Source organism: Rattus rattus, chromosome 1 (assembly GCF_011064425.1).
Source record: "Rattus rattus isolate New Zealand chromosome 1, Rrattus_CSIRO_v1, whole genome shotgun sequence".
Classification (NCBI taxonomy): domain Eukaryota; kingdom Metazoa; phylum Chordata; class Mammalia; order Rodentia; family Muridae; genus Rattus; species Rattus rattus.
In genome coordinates, this window is record NC_046154.1 from 147,062,483 (window position 1) to 147,080,274 (window position 17,792).

Below are 17,792 nucleotides of genomic sequence, written 5' to 3' on the forward strand. Positions count from 1 at the left end.
GATTGGCACTTGTCCATGGGATGGTTTTTGAGGTGGGCCATATTTTGGTTGGCCTTTTCTTCGGTCTCTGGTCCATCCCTGTGTTTCTTGTAGACAGGATAAGTTTTGGGTTGAAAGTTTTGCGGGTGGGTTGTTATCCTTTTCCTCCCACTAGGAGTCCTGCCTGGCTACAGGCGGTGGCCTCTTCAAGTTTCATGTCCCCAGAGCCTCCCCTATAACAGGTCTCTGGAACTTCCTAGAGATCCACCCACTACTCAGCTGCAGATTTCTATTCATTCTCCTTGCCTTCTGGGCCTCTCTCCTGCCTCTTCTGTAACTTATTCTGCCTCCCCATTCCCCTCTTCTTCCCCTCTCCCACCCATTTTCCTCACTCCCTCTGTCTCCTATGACTATTTTGTTAAATGTGATTTAAGCTTCCTTGATTGGGCCTTCCTTCTTGTTTAACTTTTTTTGGGTCTGTGGGAATATGTCATGGGTGTTCTGTACTTTATGGCTAATATCCACTTATCAGTCAGTACATACCATGCATGTCCTTTGGGTTCTGGGTTACTTCACTTGGATGATATTTTCTAGTTCCATCCATTTGCCTGCAAAATTCATGATGTCTTTGTTTTTTTCCCCCACCCTGATGTCTTTGTTTTTAATAGCTGAGTAGTATTTTGTTGTGAAAATATACCACATTTTCTGTATCCATTCTTTGGTTGATGGACATCTGAGTTGTTTCCTGTTTTGGGCTATTATGAGTAAGGCTGCTATGACCATAGTGAAGTACATATCTTTGGGGTATGGTGGATTATCTTTTGGGTATATGCCCAGGAGTGATATAGCTGGGTCTTCAGGTAGAGCTATTTCCAATTTTCTAAGAAATGACCAGATTGATTTCCAGAGTGGTTGTACAAGTTTTCAATCCCACCAGCAATGGGGGAGTGTTCCCCTTTCTGGTGGAATACATTTGGTTAAAAGAAATTCCTCTGGAAGTTTTCATACTGAGGAATTGTTATTATAGTGTCTGAAGGTATTAATCAAACTGCCAAGAGGGTAAAACAATCAACAGTTCTGCATCACTATAAAACCACAGCAAGGAGCAGCAATGGCGAGATAGTCCCCAAGGTGCAGTAGTGGCACATCTACCTTGAGGGTGACCAATAACTATCTAATTGACTTCAAAGCCCACTCAATAGAAGGAAATTCATGGTGGATACTATTAACCTAGCCAACTGTCTGTGTCTAGTGAGGTCAAGGACTCTAAAGAGAACCCACTATGGTCACTTTTCTAAACCAGTATGTGTTCAATCACATTCTAAATACTTATTCTTCGGCTCATAGATGCATGTAGCTCTTTCTCCTCACCAAAGAAGCTTCTTGTTTTTAGCAGATGGAGACCATTACACAAATTACAACTGACCAAGATGCAGAGAACAACTGATCTAGGAATACTCATCCAGCGCTGATCCATCTACAACACAATTACTACACCCAAGGCTCAGGGAATACCATGGGAAATGTGGAGTAAGGTAATAAGAGTTTCAGGACTAGGATGTTTGCCATGAGATAGTATCTTCTATATATGACAGAGAAACTGTACTCGTGAACTCTCAATATTATGGTGACCTAAAATAAGACCTTCCTAAATAATGACATCATCATTTGACATCCTAGTGTACACTGGGAAAAAATCCCATAAGGCATAATTCTAAATCCGGCTCTCAACTTTCTTTCTTTCTTCCTTCCTTTCTTTCTTTCTTTCTTTCTTTTTTTTCCCGGAGCTGGGGACCGAACCCAGGGCCTTGCGCTTGCTAGGCAAGCGCTCTACCACTGAGTCAAATCCCCAACCCCGGCTCTCAACTTTCTTAATGATGTGGCCCTTTAATGCAGTTCCTTATGTTGTGGTTACCAATGGTTATAAAATTATTTTTGTCGATACCATATAACTGTAATTTTACTATTATGAATTATAATTTTAATATTTTGGAGACCCCAAACGGGGTCTCAACTCACAGGTTGAGAACCATTGTTCAGGTTAAGAGCTACAGTTAATTAATGTCATCTGAGAGAGAAATACCTCATCTTCTCTAGGCCTGACCTCTCTGATATATTATCCAATCTTAAGTAATCAGCTCTCAACACATACACATATGATCAATGCCAAATGGTCTCATTAGGCTGTATTTATATATATACATTTTTTTTATTTTTTAAAAATTTTAATTTTATTAATCATTGTGTTCATTTACATCTCAAATGATATCCTGCTTCCTAGTTACATCTCTACAAACTCTCCATCCCACAACCTCTCTCTCCTCCCTCCACTTTGCTTCTGTGAGGGTGCTCCCCACCAACCCACCCTCTCCGGCCCCACCCATCCAGCACCCTCCTATGCTGGGGCATCAAACCTCCACAGGACCAAGGGCCTCCCCTCGCACTGATGTCAAACAAGGCCATCCTCTGCTACAATATATATACATTTTTAAAATATGTATGTGAACAGTAATTATAGAAGAAGAGGTAATGAATTTGAGAGGAAGAGGGGCATAGGAGAAGTTGGAGGGGGGATGGGTAAAAATTGATGTAAATACAGTACTTACTTTTGAAATCCTTAAACAATAAATTAAACTCTAACTGACAAACATCTACAAAACCCATTTTACAAAACAGCACAGAGCTCTAGATATTGAGAAGTGAAAAACCATTAAAATCTCTATTAAAAAAGTCTATCCCAAAATGACAGGATATGAAAAATTTCAAAAAATTATAAATAATACTGTTTGATGTAGAGACTCACAAGCAAACATTAGGTGAAGCTTGGGGAAGCCTGAGGAAGGTAGGGGGCAAGGATTGTCAGAATAAGAGGGGGTCAAGGACTCCAAAGAAAGTCTGCAGACTCAACCTACAATCAGGAAACCTGCATGGGTCTGACATCGGCCCTCTGCATATATATTATGGTTGTGTACCTTGTGAGACTACCAGTGGAAGCATAGGCTGTCTTTGACTCCTTTAATTGCTTTTGGGACCCCCTTTTCTCCTACTTGTTGTGTCCTCCAGCCTTAGTATAAATGGTGGTACCTGCAACTTGATATACCATGTTTGGTTGATATCCATGGGAGGCCTACCCTTTTCTGAAGAGAAATGGAGGAGGAATGGATGGGGGTGGTGTGGGATGGGGGAGGGACCAGATGGGGAGAATGGAGGGGAAATCACATTCAGGATATAATGCATGGGAACAAATAAAAAAATACTGTCTAACTGAAACAACCAATTTGCTTTTGCATATTATTTTCTCCTTTCTGTTTGTATGAATACATATCAAAATATGGATGGAATAAAAATTTTCATATTACATGTAATTGGTAGTATGGGCAGTTAGATGCAATTTTAATAGATCTACAGTTCATTGTGTCAAGTGTGTTTTAACATGTTCCTGTGATATACAGGTCATGTTCACATATATGTCAATGCATCCTGGAATGAGATGGAGTCTGAGGAACAAGACAGTTTCACTCTCTCATTGTTTTCTTCTCTAGAGAAGACCTCTGCTAACAGCAGCATCTTTATGTGAATCTCTTCATATTTTATAAAATAACTCTGCACATTTCTTGTGTGGCCTTCAAAAATATGAGAACTTTAAATAGAACAGCTTCATTTTACATCAATATTGCTGATAAAGAAACCTTGGCTTAGAGAAGTGAGATAACCTGACCACAGAACACAAAAATTAACAAAATGGAGGAAATGGGACCTGAAGAAGTTGCAGTGTGTCACACAATATACCCTTTGGCCCAAGCATACTCACTTGAAAATGTTTGCTGCTGTGAGTCATTGGTTTGAGGCCTATGGCTTCTGCTGCACTATCCAGACTGGACACTCACTGAGACTCCCCTTGGATATCCTGCTTTTGCTTTAAGGCATGGAGGTCCTGCAGCTTTGGTTCTGCAGACCCAGCCCATTTACATGCTCCAACAGCTTACAGATAGGGTCAATGTTTGATGACCAATGTTGATGACCAGTGTTGGATCAGTGCCTGATTAGTGGCTTGAGTAGGTTCAGCTCTCCACAGCTAATGCCACGAGGACAAAGTCTGATGTCACCAGAGCTAGCTCTACTGTGTCACCCAGGCTACGGGTGGGGCCAGCTCCCTCGAGTGCTGTATGCAGAAAGGCTTGCTTCATTTCTTGTTTCTAAGTCCCTGCCCTGGCTTAGCTTACTGATGGGCTGTTACGTGGAAGTGTAAAATTAAATACTTCTTTTTTTTCTCCCCAAGCTTCTCTCACCCATGGTATTTTGTTACAGTAGTAGAAACTTTGACTAAGTTATCCACAAAAGATTGGAGGCTAAGTTGTTTGTTTGTTGTTGTTGTTTTTGTTGTTATATTTATATTCCAAATGTTGTCCCCTTCCCAGTCCTGCCTCCAAGAGTTCTTCATCCCATTCTTTTCTCCATTTTTCCTCTGAGAGGGTGTTCTCCCCCCACCTCAATCCCCCACCTCTTTCCCTGGGGCATCAAGTCTCTATAGGATTAGGTGTATCCTCTCCCACTGAGGCCAGAAAAGGCGGTCCTCTGGCTAGTTTTAAAAATGGGACTCCATCTCTAATTATACCCACACATAAAAGTGTTTTCCCTCAATAGCAGTCTTAGGACATAGAAATGATAACATCATGGTATTAATGACTGCAAGATTCACCTTGAAATAATTGGATGTGCTCCCATTGAGACAATTAAGACAATTAATACTAGCTCTAGAGACTGTAAGAAAAACAAAATGATCACTAACGCCATTAGTTTCTCTCTGTTTTACTGAATTGTGTAGGTGCCTCCATGATCCAGTGGTAATGGAGAGAATCCTAAGACCTAGGAAATTCCAATGAACTTCTGAACTTCTGTAACCCGGGAATCTGGTGGGTGAGTTTGTACTTGTACTGTTTCTGGGATTCTCACCCAGGTATTATTTTCCTTCACCTTAAAGTGAAAGGGTGTGTCTGTCTTCATTGGCTCAATGCGAGATGCATGTTGACATTTCTGGTGACATGAAACCCCACAGCAGCAGCCCTCTCTATCTCATGTCTGGGTACTTTGACTCCAGCTTGAAGAAAATACATCCAAGGCTATTTATACAGGGTCCCCTGTAGCTGGAAATCCTAACATATGAAAATAATGCCACGAAGAATCAACCTCAATCATGGGGAACTCACATGAAGGACCCTGTCTCTGCCTGCTGGGCGTAAGGGAAGAAAATGTTATCCACATAACACATGTCTATGGAGCATCTGTACACCTGCAGTCAGATGCCTTCCATAATACTTGGTCTCAGACTTCTTTTCTTTCTTATTCAGGAATCTTCCTGAGATGGGAACGAAGTTCTTTAGAATAGGATTTCCTCATGTGCAGAAGTAGGTGATGACTTTGCTATACTGTAAGATTGTCTGACTCTACAATTCAGTGAATATTTATGCCTTTAATTAGGCTTATTCTTCCCAATCAGCTAGCTTCTACATGATATTGTATAGCAAATGTTTATCTCACAAATCAACTACTGCATAATGAAAGAGCACATATGCATATTGTCATGATAGGCTGATATAAAATTTCTTTTATTAAACACTATTTATAGCATGTGTAATTCATTCATTCATAGTCTAGGACAGATCTCTATGCATCATGCTGGGAGGACAAATGGAAGTAGAACAGATGGTTACTTAGGGTATTTCATTTTAAAGATAAAATGACCACTTCTTAGTCTCATACCATAAACTGTGGTGACTCCCCAGCAGGCCTTACAGTAGGCAGGGAATAAAAATGAGTAGGCTGAAGTAAAAATGAAACTCCGTTTAGCCTGATTTTATTGTGACCTGTGCTGGACCAGGACTTCTAGCATCTGGTCCAGATCATTTTATTTTAGCCATATCTAAGCACAGCACAATGTTCAGAAAAACGTGTTCAGATGACAATTAACTTAGCCCCAAGTGCACAACAATTTAAGACATGTTTACATTGAGATCCTTTACAAAGTACATCTGGCTTCTTTCAAAAGAATGGAGATAGTGCCCAAAATGTAGGGTCTGGGGAGCTTGACTGAGGTGAACATGATGGGTGTGGGTATCAGCACTGGTCTGACCCTAAGATAACATAGAAGTCACTTAGGCTGTTGTAAAGTACAAGAGAAATTATTCATAAGAATAGATTTTGTGGTCTAAAAGCAATGCTCAAGATTTAGGGGGAAAGGTTCTAGGATAAGTAAAAATACAAATTCTGGGAGATAGGGGCAGAGCCTGTCTTATCAGACAGCGGAGATCACCAGGTTGTAAAACCATATCATTCCTGGAATTCCAGGAAGAGTCACTGCTTGTCTCATCCCACAGAAAAGGTCAGTTCAATGTTTAACTCTTGGATTCTCTAGGGCTTATCTGTGTGCACAAGGTCTTTTCGTCCTCCACAATAAACCTAACCATACATATCCAATTTCATTTTGTTAAGTACAGATATCGATTTTTCCCTGCTGTTTCCCAGCATTGGTATTTACCAGTTGAACCCATGGACTAACCAAGTATCTGTGTTTGCCCTTTCTTTGACTTCCTTAGGATCTCCAGGACTCTCAAGGTCACTTTCCCTTGCATTCCCACACGACTGGCTTGTGCATGTGAGAAGGTGCCCATGGGAGCTTGGGTCATCTTGATATGGGTGTAGACAATTTACAGCATACGTTTTGCGTTTTTACTTTCTGGGATCTCGCTTTTGGAGGTCACAGAGATGACTCCAAGCTGAACAGGAATGTGGAGGCTTTCACATTTACCCAAGCATTACACATGCTGCCAGGAATCTGAGCTTGTATTTGATGCTCTTACAATAATTGACTTACCATATTTATAACTGTATTTTATATATGTACACAATTCTATGGATATATTTAAGTATGTTTGTTTACAAAGACAGGATTGACTTCTTGAAATCTTCCTTGACACAGGAAAGAATGTTTTGTTTAAACAGCTATTAACACCAACAATTGGTAAATGGGACCTTATGAAACTAAAAAGCTTCTGTACAGCAAAGGGATACAATTATTAAAGAATTACAGCTGCTTACAGAATAGGAAAATGTTTAGAAATTGTACATCTGGTAGAGGGTTAGTATCTAGAATATATAAAGAATCAACAAACAAACAAACACAAACCATACCGCTTTAGTTAGGGTTTTATTGCTAAGAACAGGCACCATGACCAAGGTAAATCTTATATGGACAACATTTAATTGAGGCTGGCTTACAGGTTCAGAGGTTCAGTGCATTATAATCAAGGCAGGAACATGGCAATATCCAGGCAGGTATGGTGCAGGAGGAGCTGAGGGTTCTACATCTTCATCTGAAGGCTGCTAGCAGAAGACTGGCTTCCAGACAGCTATGAGTAGGATCTGAAAGCCCATACACACGGTGACACACTTTCTCCAACAAAGCCATATTTCCAAATAGTACTACTCCCTGGACCAGGCATATACAAATCATCAAACAAACAATAACCATAAAACTAAACAAAACCACAAAAATCCAACCCCCAAACCCTAAATATCAAGATAGCAAAGGACCTAATAAAAATGGGGTATAGAACTGAACAGAGAGTTCTCAAAAGGTGAACCATAAATGACGGAGAAACACTTTTAAATGTTCAACATCCATAGCTATGAGGGAAATGTACATTAAAACTACTTTGAGATTTCATTCTATCCCAGTAGGAGTGGCCATGATCAAGAAAACAAATGACATCTTGTTTTAATGTAAGAATGAGAGTGGTGTGAACTCCAGGGAACTGCCTTCCACATACAGTAGGACTGATTCATAAATGAGCTCATGGAGACATTGTAGGTATGTACAGGACCTGCACAGTTTCCCACAGACCAGACAAAATCCCAGCACTTAGAAGGGGACATGGAGACAAGATCCTGTCTCTGGCCAAGAAGCTAGCTGCAGTTTATATCTGCTGGGGAAGGGAAAACCAATTTGCTCCAATGGAGTGTCACTTGGGGCAAGATTTTGGTTTAATTTTTTATTTGTCTTAGGCTGCTTTATAATGTTTTGTTTACATTTTTACTTTTTAGAGAGAGAGAGAGAACGAGAACATGAAGTTTGGTGATTTGGAAGTGGAGAGAATGTGGGAGGAGTCATGGGAAGGGAAGTTATGCGACTGTGGTGGCTGTTCTTGATTGTCAACTTGATTAAACCTGGAACTAATGAAAACCTAATGTCTGGGTACACCTGTGAGGGATATTTCTCTTTCTTGATTAAATCATTTGAAGCAGGGATACCCACATTCAATCCAGATCTTTTTGAGGTGGGAAGATCTGCCTTTAATCTAAGTCACACCTTCTGCCGAAAGCCCATATAAAGGATGTGGAAAAAGGAAGCTTGCTCTCTTTGCCTGCTTGTTCTTACTCTCACTAGCAAGTTCATTCCTTCATTGGCATTAGAGCCTACTTCTTTGGGATTCTGGTGTATACTGAAGACCAGCTGCCGACATGCAGCCTTGTGAACTGAACTATTATTGGATTGGTGGACCTTTCATTGGTCGGCAGCCATTGTTAGCTTAGTCAAATCACAGCCTATAAGCAAATCCCGTGTGTGTGTGTGTGTGTGTGTGTGTGTGTGTGTGTGTGTGTGTATCTCCTATATATTCTGTACATGTATGTATGGTTCTTCTCTTCTAGAGAACCCCAACAAATACAGTGATAAAAATATGTTGTATGAAAACCACTTGAAATAAATGATGACAAGGCTAGAGATTTCCTCTATGTACCCGGTTAAGGAGAAGAGTAGCATGAGAAACAATAGACTCTATTGCAAAGAGTGAGCAAGGAGGAGCTTCAGACATTCAGAAAAGCAGTGATGCAGAACTGCGATGGTTGAGAAAAAGACGAGTGACTCGTCAGAAGGAAGAAGCTGAGCTGTGCAGCCCCACAGTCAGGGAGCGGAAGCACATGCTTCAGGCAAACAGCCAGGTGTCCTGGTGAAGAGGGACTGGCAGTCCTCTGTGTAGAGCAAGCTCACCGCCCTCACAAACCTCAGATCAAGTGGATAGAATGGTGCTTCCTTTAGAGGGCGAGCCAGTGCAGAGAGATTCAATAATCTCACTATGGGAGACAGCACTGTAGGTGGGTGCCATTAAGAGAGGGACTCTTTTGTTAAAACTCAGTTCATTGGAACAAGGAACGGTTGTGAGGCAGGCAGCTAGAATTGAATCTGCCAGAGTTCCTGGGTGAGAGGCATCCTTAGGAGGCAAGTGTAGGAGAAGGAGGGCTGGTCACCGACATGCTGAAGCAGGGAGACACGAAGAGGCTCGCTCAGTGCATAGTGAAGTGCACAACCCTGCCCTCAGAGGCAGGAGCAGATCTCATTGTCTGGGAATAACATTGTAGTTTGGTAGCCAGCCCCAATGTAGAACCCAGGAATACTGAAGTTGCATTGCTCCGGCAGGGTGATAAATACTTCAACACTTCAGAAATCTTGAGGTTGTGAAGAAAGGTGCTCTGCGTGTGCAGACCTCCGTGCTCTGGTGGCTCCCATGCTCCCACCTGCGAGATACTCCCCAGCTAGATCCAGAGACTCCAGGGAGTCTGCGCTGGAGAAGCTCTGACTGGTGTGCTCAGCTCCCAGACTGCAGAGCCAAGTACAGCCTGGTGTACAAAGAACGGGAGTGACTAATGTGACTAAACTCAAAATGTCACTAAAAGCATAGCAGAGAGAAACTGGAGGCATGGAGGAAAAAAAAGAAAAAGAATATTCTGGAGAACATCGGACACTTGTTCAGTGAAGGCACAGATGCTGCAGACGCTACGGGAAAGACATGGGTTCATGACACCTTCCTTGTCCTATGCACGCAACTGATACCATTCTCCAGGTTCCAAAGACCCAAAAGGAAACAGCACCAATACAACTTCCCTTTCTTCCTGCTTCTGTTCCTTCCTCCCCTCTCTCCTCCCTCCCTCCCTCCCTTTTGTTTTTTGCTACTCCGTTCTCTTTTCACTATACCTTCAGTGGTAACTTTCCTTTATCGCTCCTTTTCTTTCCTCATTGTCCTTCACACACTTGTTCAGTTTTGTTTACACATTGTTTCCAATATTTGGTCAATGGTTTTCTTCATATTTCCCTCTTTTCTTTTCTTTTTGCTCCACGCATCCCATTTCTCTCCGCTAAGCTTTTAGTGACATTTTGAGTTTATCGTTTTGATTATTTTAAAAGTTTGCTATATTTTTTAAGGCCCCTATTATCTTTATTGAATTTCATTTTTGAACACTTTCATTATTGAGAAATTATTTCCCCCTCATTTTTGTTCTTTTCTTCCTTCCTTCCTTCCTTCCTTCCTTCCTTCCTTCCTTCCTTTTTCTTTCTTTGTAATTTCTTTTCTTTCTTTTCTTCTTTCTCTTTTCCAGACCTCCTTTCTTTCTTTCTCTTCTTTTCTCAATCATTTTCTTTCTCTTTTTTCATTTTTTTATTTTTATAAAGAAGAAAAGAAGAAAAGCAACAACAAAATTAAAGGAATTTATAAAAATTCTCAATAATATGTTTAAATACAATGACCCCACATAATCAATAAAGAAATGCAGAGTAGCTTAGAAGATAACCTCACAGACAGAGTCACCCATAGTCAGACACTCAAGACTAGAGAGATGGCTCTGCAGTTAGGAGCCATTATTGTTCCTGCAGAAGACCTGGGTTTGGTTGCCAGCACCCACATGAGGTAGCTTTCAACATTCTGGCACAAATGCTTAAGTGGTGTACAAAACCTATGTGGGAGCACATACATACACATAAATAAAAGTGAAAATCATGTCAGAGGCTGATAGTGAATCTAAGCGCTGGAAATGCTAATGGAAGCCAATGGAAGCTAGCAGTACAGAAGTAAAGCTGTCATGATATCTGACAAGATTGTCTTCTAACTAAATCGAGAAGAGACAAAAACAAACAAGCAAACAAAAAACCCAAAACAACCCACCAGTACATCATAATACAGAAAGCAATTCCTCAACAATTGAAAATATGTATTTCAAATGTTAGAGCATCCAATTTCATAAAACAAACACCAAGGCCATAACAGTGAGTTCAGTACCCCACTATGACCTTTTAGATAGGTCATCAAAACTAAATGTCAACATAGGATCCACCAAGAAAAAGTAGCTAGAGAAAAGAGAAAAAAGACATACATTCATAAATTAGAGGTTAAAAAAAGAAGACATATTACAGATTACATGTAACTCTAGAAAATCATTAGGTAATTAAAAAAGAAAACTTGAAAACATACAATAAAGTGTTCATTTACCATCATACTAGATGGAGACAGACACACACTTCCTGTAAAACCAAGACTGAAGCAGTGGTGCCCATGCTTCCTGCTCTTGTTCGCCAGAGCTAGTCTTAGCTAGAGCATGAGAGAAGAGAAAGAAGTAAAAGGGGTATAAATAAAAAAAGGAAGAAGTAAAAAGATAGATCTTTTCAGATAACATGATTTTGTACTTAGAAGACCCTGAAGACATGACCAAATGATATTCAGACCCGATAAAAGTTACATTAAACTAGCAGGATGCAAAATCAACATACAAAATCAGGGGGTTTTTGAAAAAATATAAAACAATCCTGACTTGCTGAAAAAAAAATCCCATTTACTGCAGCTTAGAAATCATCCACAAATAAACCTGAGGCAGGGCAGTGAAAGATCTACCTGTAGAAGGCAAAATTGAAGATACTGAAACAAATGAGAGAGAGAGAGAGAGAGAGAGAGAGAGAGAGAGAGAGAGAGAGAGAGAAAGAGAGAGAGAGAGAGAGAGAGAGAGAGAGAGAGAGAGAGAGAGAGAGAGAGGAGAGACTGTAGAGGACATTTGAAGATGACGAGACTGTCCTTCCTTATGGATCTACTAAGACTATACAAATGACTATAACACTGAAAACATTCAACGCAATGACTCAACACAGTCCTCATCCAAATTCCTACCACTTTATTCACAGAACTAGAAGAACAATTCTAAAGTTCATATAGACCTTAATAACTAAAACAACCTAAAGCAAAAACCATGATTTTGGAAGTAGCATAATATCTGATCTCAAATTATGTCACAGAGCCATAGTAATGAACACAAAGACAGCCATGTAGACCAAGAGAGTAGAATAGAGGACCAGGAATAAGTCCTCCCAAGTACAGACACCTAAAGTTTGATAAAAATCATCAGAAATATAGTATGGAATTAGAGCTTCCTTAACGCATGGTGATAAGAAAATTAGGTATATTCACTAAGAAGAAAAATTCTAGCCCAATGTCATTCTCTTTGTATAAAAATTAATTCAAATTGGGCCAAGATTCTGGTATAAAACTGAAAACACCAAAACAGCTAGAGAGAAGCATTTTAAGATAAATGCAGAGGCAAGAACTTTCTGAAATTCTCAAAAAAAAAAATCAAGAATTGATGAGATCCTAAAGATTGTTGAATGAATAAAAAAACCACTTTTGCATAGTGAAGAAGAACATCAGTGGAATGGAATGACAGCCTACAAAATGGAAAGACAAACTCTTATCCAATTATACATTAGTCAAGGGAATGGGAGCATATCAATAAATGCAAAGACTGAACACCAAAAATCCCATATCCTCCCTCCAGTCAACAAGTATCACAGTAAGCTGACAGTTCCAGATGATGATTAGCAAATCTGCACTTTTCAAATGAAAATACACAAAGGGCAAACAAATGTTTGAAAAATGACCTTTAGTTACCAAGAAAACACAGGTTAAAACTGATTTTTAGAGACCATTTCTCCTTCTTGTCCCAAGGGCTATGACTAAAAAAGCAAATAGCAAATGCTGGCAAGCCTTTGGGGAGAGAGCAACAGTTATGCACTTCTTAGGGGAACGTGAACTGGTGTGGTCACTGTTAATATTATGGTGGAGGTCCATGAGGGAACAAAAGTTGGCATACAATGATTCTACTGTCTAACTCCTGAGCGTATTTTATACAGTACAAAGAGCATGTGTATCACTGTTTGTTGTAGCACTTCTTATAATAGTTAAGAACTAGAACCAGCCTACATCAAGATATACATGAGTGAAAAAATATAGTACATATAAAAAATGGGGTTTTTCTCAGCTGTAAAAATATGAAAGAGTATTTGTAGGAAAATTGATAGAACAGGAGATTATTGTTAAGAAAAATGAGCCAGACTCAGAAATAAGTACTTCATGTTTTCTTTCATATGTAGAATTTAGATGAGTGTGTGTGTGTGTGTGTGTGTGTGTGTGTGTGTGTGTGTGTGTGTGTATTGGAAGAAGTTTTACAGGTATGATACTTCAAAAGATAGACAGTTAAGGAGATATGGATGAACCCAAAGGCATGTTTTCTAAGAATATAGGTTTATTTCAGGGTATAGTTTAACACCAAAATAACAAAAAGAAAGTCCACAACATATTTATTTATTTTTCCCTAGGTTCTAGAGATTCTGATTTTAATGTAGTAGACACTTCATAATGAATTAAAAAGTCATAAATATCTCCAAAGCCAGATTTAGTTATTTTTCCCTGAAATTTTAGAAGCTTCACGTACATGTACTGGTTAAGGTCACCAAAATAACGTTCCTTTAAAGATCATGAAGCATTCTGCCAGATATCTCAGAGATCCATGATCAGGAACCAGAGATCTGTCACCCTTGGGGCATGTTGCTTTTGTGGTTATTAGATCTGGAAACATGGAATCAGTTCCTTTATCCAGGAACCACTCAACTGTCCTGGTGTCCTTTATACATTCTTGTGTTTTCTGTGTCTTATTTTCATATCCTTATCTATATCTCAAATATATCATACCCCTCCAGCTTAATTAAATTCATTCTACCTTTAATGGTATAACCTGTAATCTAACATACTCTACAGTAATGGTTTTTCCATTTGAGGTCAAACAATGCCTATAAACACATGGATGCTTCCTTTGGGATGCTTCATTGAACAAAGGGATCCCAGCAGGGTATGTGTTGGGTAGCCTGTAGACCAGTGGGTTGCAAAAGCTCTAAGGGAGTGTTTAAAGCCTTGCACAGTGTGCCTAATCTATGATGGATGCATGAAATGATGTGTAGTGCAGCTTGGGACCAGATCTTTACAAATGCACAGGCAGGCTAACCCCAGGAGGAAAAAAGAAACCCAAGGGATGATTTTCTTTATATTTCTGCATTTAAAACCTGCTTTTACTAAGAACCCTCAGCATCCTGTTATCTGTTGTTGTTTAGAAAGCTAAGGAAGAAGGTATAATTAGTCCGTATTTACTTCTTAGAGGAGCAGGGAAAAAGAAGAGATTCTCACCTAAAGCCACCAGGAGGAAGAAGGTGAGTTTCAGAATTATGATGCTCATATCATCTGACTATTATACATGGCCTACAATTCACTCACAATTGCCTCCACGAGCTCTAGAGTCTTAGCATATTTGTGCCCCACTGAGTAAGTGGCAAGAGTGGAGAAAAGAGAGATGATGCCATTAGATTGAGCTCCAAAACATACTTTTCAGAATTTATAACGTTAGAATCTGTTCATATTTTTGATTTTATTTAGTTTATATAACAATGCTTGGCAGCATAAAAACTTCACTTAAGACTACCTTTTGGATCAGTAACTTCCCTGTAAGTCTCTGAGACGTGGAAAGAACTATTATTAGTGTTCCTTTTTTACCCTCTGTATTCATAATACGACTTCAGCTTTAGAAAAAAAATATGTATTTGCAATAGAATAGCCTTTATCTATAAGTGGCTACTGAGTACTTTAAATTTGGCTACTTTTATTCAATATGCTTCATAAGTGTGAAATATACTATTTCAAGGATTGTCCTAACAGGTTTCCAAGTGATGCTGATGTTGATGGGCAAAGGATCATTTTGAGTACAAAGGACATAACTGTGGGATTTCCACGGGAATTAGGAAAAATACGAAAGAGAACAAACTGTCTTGAACAGAAGACAGAAATACGTAGGACACTGGAACAAAAGAGGAGATGGAATATGAGAGATATTTCACTTTGATAGCAAGACTAGCAAGAGCAGGGGCTTGTGGGGGAGAGTTAGATATGTATTGAGGATTGTTAATGTGTTTGAGATAGGTATGTTAAAAACAGGTATGAAAACATCCATGTGACAGGAAAACATCCAAGAGTTAAAACCTAAGAATATGAAATTTATCTTTCTGTTCAGTCAGCATTAACCAAACCCAAGAATATGAACCTTGTTGAATGCCCTGTCTATTGTCTTTGTTACAGTCAGCATTAGTTCTCTGCACAAGTATAACCTAGCTGTTAAGGGATAATGGGAAAGGAACAGGCTAAGGGCAATTGATTACTCCTCCCCCCATTTGCTCATGATACAAAAGAAGTGTGCTTCATAGAGTTGAATCTCACTAAGAGAACACCCGTTGAGTATCATTAAGTCCCTTCTGAAAGAGAGAAGGTTCAGGGAAGTAAGAATTTCTTGCATCTTTGGAAGTTTAGGTAGCCCAAGAAAGTGTCTTTAGTATTAGAAAACTGATTAGAAATCAAAAGAGAACAGTTTCTTGAAGGGCCATGGTGCCACAAGGTTGAAAGAATGATAGAGTGAAAGCCAAGAATTCCAAATGTACTGAGAGTCCACAGAGAGATCTGTGGTCAGCACAAAAACAAACGAAAAAGTAATCAGATCTCAGAGGTAAGGCCTTACTTGACCTGAGGGCAGGCCACTCCAGAATTGTCCCATCTTATCTCTTCACAAGAGGACAGGAATGGGTAAGAAATGCTGTTTGGAAGCTTCTAGGCAGAGATTCAGATCTTTGGGGTTGCCGATGTTCCAATAGTGGAAGCAGTAGTGAGGAAGGAAGTCTTAGACCAGATCATAATTGACATCAAGAAAAGCTGAAATGGCTTTGTGTGGTCAACATTCTCCCATCACCCATTAAGTATGAGAAGAATAAACTTCCCATTGGGAAAACCTTTTAAAGTCATCTTTAAAGTACTGCCAAACACATGCAGGAGAACTTGTTTCCTGAGTATGTATGTATGTATGTATGTATGTATGTATGTATGTATGTATGTATGTATCTATCTATCTATCTATCTATCTATCTATCTATCTATCTATCTATCTATCTATCTATCTATCTATCATGTCCAAGTGGTCTATAATTAAATACATTTGGAAATTTTTTTATGCTATATAGTCTTTAAGGAGAATGCCTTCATATTCCCTAGAATCACCCCTGGCCCAAATTCTGGGGTGGAATGTTTTGTTCTTTACCAGGAGGAAGACTAGGAGGAATGGTGAATTTTATTGGAGGTTTATAAAACTGATGGTAGGCGGGTGTGTACCAATTTCCCAATGTACACTTACTCTTTGAATTTTATGACAGATGCCTTTGTTTTCACAGCTAGAAACCTTTGGGCTCTGGAAGACTGGAGACCACCTAGAATTCTCCTTGATTTGACAATTTTTCCCCATCTTTACAAATTTCTCAGAGAAGAATGAGCATAGGGAATCACTCCACGGTGACTGAGTTTCTGCTCTTGGGATTAACTGAGAGCCAGCATTTCAGCTGCCCTTTTCTGCCTCTTCTTGAGGGATCTACACAGTCACTGTGGTGGGGAAATCTTGGCATGATTGCAGTCATCAAGCTGAACTCTCAACTTCATACCCCCTATGTATTATTTCCTCAGCAGTTTGTCTCTTTTAGATTTCTGCTACTCTTCTGTTATTACTCCAAAATGCTGGTGGGGTTTGTAAGCAGTAAAGCTATCTCTTATTAGGATTGTATGGCTCAGCTGTTCTTTTCTGTATTTTTGTCATCTCTGAGTGCTACATGTTGGCAGCCATAGGCTATGATCGCTATGTGGCCATCTGCAGCCCACTCTATGCTGTCATCATGTACCTCGGTCTGTTTTTCTCTACTGGTGGTACGGCTGTCTTTCAGTGGGCTTTTACCGATGCTATGATTCATGGGGATGTGTATATTAAGGTTATCTTTCTGCAAATCCAACATCATCAAGCATTATTTCTGCACGACATTGTCCCTCTTATTCAACTCTCCTGCTCCAGCACGCACATTGGGATTTTTGATTTTGTCATTGGTGGATTCAACATGATGCCACCAGCCCGACAATAGTCATTTTAAACATGGGTTCATCCTGACCAGTATCCTCCGATCCACTCTAAAGAGGGCAGGTCCAAAGCCTTCAGCACCTGCAGCTCCCATCTGACAGCTGTTCTTATATTTTATGGGTCCCTCATGTCCATGTATCTGAAACCCACTTCTAATGGTTCGCTCGTCCATGAAAAAGTGACCTCGGTGTTTTATACCACAGTGATTCCCATGTTAAATCCACTGATCTACAGTCTGAGGAACAAGGAGGTAAAAAACGCGCTGGTGAAGCTTGTAAGAAGAAAAATATCTTCATAATAAAGTGCTTTTTACCAACATGTATTTATGTATTAGTATGTATTTATATGCATGTGTTTATATGATCTGACTCTTTCAAAGCAATCTGAGCTGTATTCAGATGACTGAATTATGTACAGCTAATGTTAACATAATGTAATATAGTAAGTATGGAAACAAGCAGTAACACATGTTTTAAATGTGAAGTTTCATATCATTTCCTGAATTAAAAAATACTTTATTTTTTATCTTTGTTTTCCTAAATCTAGTTCCAAGAGAAAACTAAATACACAAAGCAGCAGCAGCAGCAACAACAACCACCACAGGGCACTGCATGATAATGTAAAGAAAACAAAACCAAACAAAAACGTGTAGTGCGACAGAATTCACTGCAAAACTATAT

The 17,792-nt window shown here is 39.5% G+C and overlaps 1 pseudogene; it reads left to right on the top strand.

Annotated features, from left to right (window-relative positions):
- The first annotated feature begins 16,478 nt into the window (after nucleotides 1–16,478).
- LOC116890260 lies at nucleotides 16,479–17,410 on the top strand (annotated as a pseudogene).
- Nucleotides 17,411–17,792: the final 382 nt, after the last annotated feature.